Source organism: Saimiri boliviensis, chromosome 4 (assembly GCF_048565385.1).
Source record: "Saimiri boliviensis isolate mSaiBol1 chromosome 4, mSaiBol1.pri, whole genome shotgun sequence".
Classification (NCBI taxonomy): Eukaryota; Metazoa; Chordata; class Mammalia; order Primates; family Cebidae; genus Saimiri; species Saimiri boliviensis.
In genome coordinates, this window is record NC_133452.1 from 75,087,501 (window position 1) to 75,094,741 (window position 7,241).

The window sequence follows — 7,241 nt, forward strand, 5'->3', positions numbered from 1 at the left end:
GGCGCGATCTCGGCTCACCGCAACCTCCGCCTCCTGGGTTCAGGCAATTCTCCTGCCTCAGCCTCCTGAGTAGCTGGGATTACAGGCACGTGCCACCATGCTCAGCTAATTTTTTGCACCATTAGTAGAGACGGGGTTTCACCATGTTGACCAGGATGGTCTCGATCTCTTGACCTCGTGATCCACCCGCCTCGGCCTCCCAAAGTGCTGGGATTACAGGCTTGAGCCACCGCGCCCGGCGATTCATTCTTAAAATTGAAGAGTTTATAAGAAAAACCTAATTTCCTGAAACTAAATTTCAAATCTGAGTTAACAAATTAGGTGTTAGCTATGGGAGAAAAAGAAAGTAAGGAAGTGAAAGTGCTTTATTATCATGAGATGTGGCTTAGTAAATATTTAATTTTAATCTACAGGTAAAATAATATTTGTCAAAACATATCTATTTAAATATAAAGAAGGTAAGGTACAGTGGCTCATGCCTGTAATCTAGCAATTTGGGAGGCAGTGGTGGTTGAATCTCCTCCATCAGGAGTAAGAGACCAGCTTAGCCAACATGATGCAACTCTGTCTCTACTAAAAATAAAAATACGACAAAACCCTGTCTCTACTAAAAATACAAAAATTAGTCGGGTGTGGTGGTGTGCACCTGTAGTCTCAGCACTCAGGAGCCTGAGGTAGAAGAATCATTGGAACCCAGGAGTCAGAGGCTGCAGTGAGTCAAGATCGTACCACCTAATTCCAGTCTGGGCAACAGAGTGATTCTCCATCTCAAAATAATGATAAAATAACTAAAATAGAAAGCATTATTCAAATGCTTCTAACAGAACAAAAATTTCTGCTATGTGCTATTTAAAAGAGGCACAAATAGTAAGAAAGGCTGAAAAGAAAAAAAATGGAGATACGTATTGGACAAAATAAATTTAAAATAAGAGCAGCAATGTTATTTCACTAAATGAACTTCAAGCAAAACCTATTCCATGAGTTAATAAGGAATATATGGTATAATTGGCAAAAATCAATGTAATTGACAATTACTTTGAACACAGCAATATGGCAGAAAACTAAATAAAACAGTGAAAGAAATTTATTGGTGTTGACAAAAATATATAATACAGAAACCAAACCGAAACACAGCAGAAACAAAACCAGAAACCCCACCCTAGTGGACACATGTGCCTGATGTACAGACAGTATGCAGACTCAGAAGCCCCCAAAACATGGCACTTAATTCATGAGGACCTCCATCTGCACCAGCCTTGCATTGGTGTCCCCAGACATTCAGTAGGGTATCATTCCAGCAAAGGTAATCAGGGTTCGGGCTTTGGAGTTGAAAGTCACGGTCCTCAATGATACACTGGGGCCTGGATGACAAGGATGGACGTGTCCCCTTGAGCCTCTTAAACTGTGTGAACAAGATGTTCATGATGACAAGAAGCACTTCTGAGAGGTTGTGCCTGATTTCATTGCTGAAATTTCTGAAAGCAGCTACTCTCTCTTCCATACTTTCCTGATTCAGGGGCACCAGCTTCAAGTGTTCAATTATATCAAAAGGTCTATCAATATGGCCACTATGATACTCATCAAAAAAGGTGATCAAGTCCAAAAGAAGATAGAACGTAGAGTCCACAAATTTATTTGTGCTTATTCCTTGAGCTCTACACCATTTGGCAATGGACAGCGCCATGTTCTCCAGTCTTCCCTTGTTGAACTGCGGGGCACTGATCTGGTGGACAACAGGGCTCAGCAGTTTGTTCATCAGTTCCAGTACCTTGTTTACATTCTTGGCAAGGTCATACAGCTTTGCTGCCTCTTCAAATAGTCCCTTATTTTCTGCCATGGAAGCAACTTTGTCGATAATAGGCTTTGTGTCACTAGTAAATTTATCTGTGACTCCAGGCTTTCTACTTCCATCATCTGTCATTCTCTAGTTTCCCAAGAATCATATTGAACTCTCGGCTTTCAATCACAAGCTCACTCACACAGTGCAGAAATATGTTTTCTCCTTGACTATCTTTTCATCCCTGAGGAAACAGAAGTACTGAAGGGCCTCCCTTGGGTCCACAGACTCAAACTTCTGGGTGTAGAGCATGAGGAGCCGCACAAAGTTCAGCAGCCACATGCAAGGAGGGTCACCAGGCTCATGGCTGAGGAGGTGAGCACTCTGTCCACAGGACTTTAAAAGCAACTTCAGCTCAAACAGCACAAGTGCCACATGGACAGCATGGCAGCACAGCTGCTCCATGCAGAAAAGAAAGGCAATTGCAGCTTCAAACTGTGCTGTCAAGGAATAGGACTTGGATGTAGAGGAAGGGCTGTTGGTTCACTGTAAACTGCGACTCGCCATAGTCTTCCAATGACTGTTTCTGGAACCATGAGAGAGTGAGCCTGTGTTGTGGGGAGCTGGTGCCATCGTCGTCAAAACACACTTGGTTCAACTTCAGCCACAGGTAGTCCTCAGTTTTGTCCGCCACTTCACTCTGGTTGTCAGTGACATCACATCTGCCAATGATACAGTACACAGCCCGCTTGTAGGGATCTGTATTGTCCCTGAGAGCTCTGCGGTAATGCAGCCAGAGCTTGTTTTCTGTAGCTGGGGACAGCCTTCTGTCCTTGCTGTTCACGTACTCCTGGAACCAGGTTTTAAACTCTCCCAGCTGGTGCTGGGCTTGATTAACTACCTGTGAAGCAGCAAGCAGGTCTCCACAGCGTATGCAGTAGTAAATCAGCGCCCACACAGGATGGCCTTCCACCTCTCCATCCTGTAGTCCAGGCAAGGGAGTCGGAAATGTTCAGAAAATGTTCAGGAAACTTCAAACCAACTGGTAAGTTCCAGGCAGCCCGCCCAGTTGGGCCTCATTCAAATTTCCAAAGACAGTCACAAGGGTATAATTCTTATAACTCTGTTCAAAGTATGCCAAGGCCTGCCTGACAAACTCCATGTGCACTTCCATGCTGCTGCGATTCTTCAGGGGTTCAGTTACCAGTGTCAACAACACATCTGTCATTTGTTTCACCATGATCCACATGTCAGAAATGTTCTTATCATCCAGCTCTGCAACAGAAGCACAAAGGTCCACCAGGTTAGGCTGCAGGTGTCCATGTACAGTCTTCTCATTATAGACATAAATCTGCCAGGCATAGGCCATTTTGATGCTATCCAGAGAGCTTTGACCAGGGAGAAGCTCTCTGGATAGCATCAAGATGGCCTATGCCTGGCATCAGGAGAAGATGCCCTTGACTTTACTCAAGAAAGTGAACCAAGCTACATCAGTCATGTGTGTGCAGAAATCAGCAGTATGTGCAGAATTCACTGTTTCACTTGCTCCCATTCAACCAACATTGACTCTTGATGGTACTCCTCAGCCATGACGAAGATCCTCTTCTGAGACTCTTCAATGGCAAAACAGCAGGGCCTTGTCCTTCTCATTAAGAAGCCCTGAATGTCTGTGTCCTTCACAGGCTCGAGAGGCTCAAAGGTGGTGGCTGCACTCAGACTCTCCAGTCGCTGGAAGATGTGGGATATGTCAAGTCCCCGAGACCCAAGGAGAGCTGACGCCTTGACATCTGCCATCTCCTGGGACATACATGTGAGGCTACAGGAACGCAGGTGCTCACTCACCTGCTGGATCTCCTGTAAGTTCCATTCCACTTGGAGAAGCTCTGATGCCCTCAGTCTCAGCAGCAAGCTGTTCATGTTGCTGAAGGAGCTCACTAAACCCCTCAGTATCCATTGGAGATGCAGATCCTTGTACAACAGCCATCTCCACCGCTCGGCTAGAGTCAAATTGTCTCTATTTGCAGATGACAAGATTTTATGTCTAGAAGACCCCATTGTCTCAGCGCAAAATCTCCTGAAACTGATAAGCAACTTCAGCAAAGTCTCAGGATACAAAATCAACGTGCAAAAATCACAAGCATTCCTATACACCAGTAACAGACATAAAGAGAGCCACATCAAGAAAGAACTGCCATTCACAATTGCTAACCCCATCAAGCAACCAGTGACCTTCTTCACAGAACTGGGAAAAACCACCTTAAACTTCATATAGAACCAAAAGAGAGCCCGCATAGCCAAGTCAATTCTAAGCAAAAAAAAAAAAAAAAAAAAAAAAAAAAGCAGGAGGCATCACGCTACTGGACTTCCAATGATACTACAAGGCTACGGTAATCAAAACAGCATGGTACTGGTACCAGAAAGAGATATAGACCAATGGAACAGAACAGAGGCCTCAGAGGCATACATCTAAAACCATCTGATCTTTGACAAACCTGACAAAAATAAGCAATGGGCAAAGGAGTCTCTGTTTAATAAATGGTGTTGGGAAAACCGGCTAGCCATGTGCAGAAAGCAGAAACTGGGCCCCTTCCTGGCACCTTACATTAAAATTAACTCCAGATAGATTAAAGACTTAAACATAAAACCTAACACCATAAAAACCCTAAAAGAAAACCTAGGCAAAAACATTCAGGACATAGGCATAGGCAAAGATTTCATGACCAAAACAACAAAAGCATTGCCAACAAAAGCCAAAATAGAGAAATGGGACCTAATCAAACTCCGCAGCTTCTGCACAGGAAAAGAAACAGTCATTAGAATGATTGGGCAACCAACAGAATGGGAATAAATTTTTGCAATTCTACCTATCTGACAAAGGGTTGATATCTAAATCGACAAAGAACTAAAACAGATTTACAAGAAAAAGAAACAAATGAGTCCATTAAAAGTGGGCAAATAACGTGAACAGACACTTTACAAAAGAAGACATACATGAGGCCAACAAACATATGAAAAAAATGCTCATCATCACTGGTCATTAGAGAAATGCAAATCAAAACTGCATTGAGATAGCACCTCACGCCAGTTAGAATCATGATCATTAAAAAATCTGGAGACAACAGTTGCTGCAGAGGATGTGGAGAAATAGGAACACTTTTACACTGCTGGTGGGAGTGTAAATTAGTTCAACCATTGTTTTAGATGGTATGGCGATTCCTCAAGGATCTAGAACCAGAAATATCATTTGACCCAGCAATCCCATTCCTGGGTATATATCCAAAGAATTATAAATCATTCTACTATAGGGACACATGCACACCAATGTTCATTGCAGCACTGTTTACAATGGCAAAGACCTGGAACCAACCCAAATGCCCATCGATGATAGACTGGACAGGGAAAATGTGGCACATATACACCATGGAATACTATGCAGCCATAAAAAACGATGAGTTCATGTCCTTTGTAGGGACATGGATGAACCTGGAAACCATCATTCTCAGCAAACTGACACAAGAACAGAAAATCAAACACTGCATGTTCTCACTCAGAGGTGGGTGTTAAACAATGAAAACACATGGACACAGGGAGGGGAACACTATACATTATGGTCTGTTGGGGAGAAATAGGGGAGGGAGTTGGGGAGAGATAGCATGGGGAGAAATGCCAGATATAAGGGATGGCGAGAAGGCAGGACATCACACTGCCATGTGTGTACCTATGTAACAATCTTGCATGTTCTTCACATGTACCCCAAAACCTGAAATGCTATTAAAAAATATAAAAATAATAAATAAATAAGAACAGTCTCCTAGAGTTATATAATGATGTTATCAAAATATCTTGCACATAACTTGAAAGATGAAGTAGAGAAAACTTAAGTTGATGAAAAATATTTTTGACCCATGGAGTCAATTTTGTATGTAAATTATATGCAATGTATTCATTATTATTTAAATTTATATAACAATAATAATACCAATCACTATGAGCCCAGACTATACATCAGCAGTATTTGAAATAAAGTACATACATTAATTCATTTAATTCTCACATTTACCTTAGAGTATGTACTAATATAATCTCCATGTCGTAGATGAATAAACTTATGCCTCAGAAGTTATTTGCTGAAGATCCCACAGCTCTAATTGGAAAAGGGACAATTTAGATGTAGGCCATTGGTTCAAGTGTCTATGGACTCAGCCATTATGACAGCAAAAACATAAACTAACACTAATATACCTAGAAATTTTAACAGGCAAAAATAAATAGCCATCGATTTTACTCTTGGATCAAAAGCCTAAAAAGTTGTATTAAAAATTTACCTCATTTCAAAATGTTGAAGATTTGGCTAAGAAGTCCTCAGAAGAGAAAATATGCCACCTTAAATAATTTTGTTAGTAAATGAAAAATATGTGTATGTCAGTTAGCTTGATTTAATCAATTATCAATAAAAATATATATCAAAACATCAAATTTACTCCTTAAATATACATAATTATTTTCAATTAAAAATAAAATTACATTTTAAAATATGAAATAATTCATGAAGCTTTTATAACTAAAATAGAATGAGACTGACATAAAAATGAACAAATGAACCTGATGAAGAGTACAGCATTAAGATACATCCAAATATAGCTGGGGACTTGATATAAAGAATTTTGATATTTAAATTTAGTGATGAAAAAGCAGATGCTTAATAAAAAGTGATTAGAAAATGTTCTATGTATTTAAAAATAAACAGAAATTTGAAATTACATATCAAACGGAAAAATCAAGATGGATGATTAAAAGTAGGCAACAAAACTTAAAATATGTGTATGTATATAGTTACACATACACACAAACACACAGATATTTAAAAGTCAGGAGAAAATGTTCATAATAGGCAGACTTAAGTAACTAAAAAATTAAAGGAATGTCTTGTCTTATATAAATACATAAAAATTTATAAGTTCTCATTGAGAACACATGGACATAGGGAAAGGAATATCGCACACCAGGGCCTGTCAGGGGTTAGAGGGGTAGGAAAAGGATAGCATTAGGAGAAACACCTCATGTAGATGACGGGTTAATGGGTGCAGCAAACCATCATGGCATATGTATACCTATGTAACAAAACTGCACATTCTAAACATGTATCCAAGAACTTAAAGTATAAGTTCTATAAGATACAAAACAAAGCTAAAATGCAAATAACAAATTAAGATAATAATATTTAGAATATATTAAAAAGACCAATATCCCAAACATTAAAAGTCACCTGCAATTTTCCTACAAAAAAATAATGATTTCTATAATAGGCAGGAATAATATAAGACTAGCCTGTGGAAATTGCTCAGCTTCACTATTAAGGCCACACAGATTTAGTAATAATGCTATTTTTTGTTTATTACACTGGCAAAATTTTTAAAGAATTTTAGCATCCATACTGCATTCTGCTTATATATATCAGAATATA

General features: G+C 39.7%; 1 pseudogene; it reads right to left on the minus strand.

Moving 5' to 3' along the window:
• Positions 1 to 1,224: 1,224 nt before the first annotated feature.
• On the minus strand, positions 1,225 to 3,731 carry LOC101046476 (nuclear pore complex protein Nup93-like; annotated as a pseudogene).
• Between the last annotated feature and the right edge of the window lie 3,510 nt (positions 3,732 to 7,241).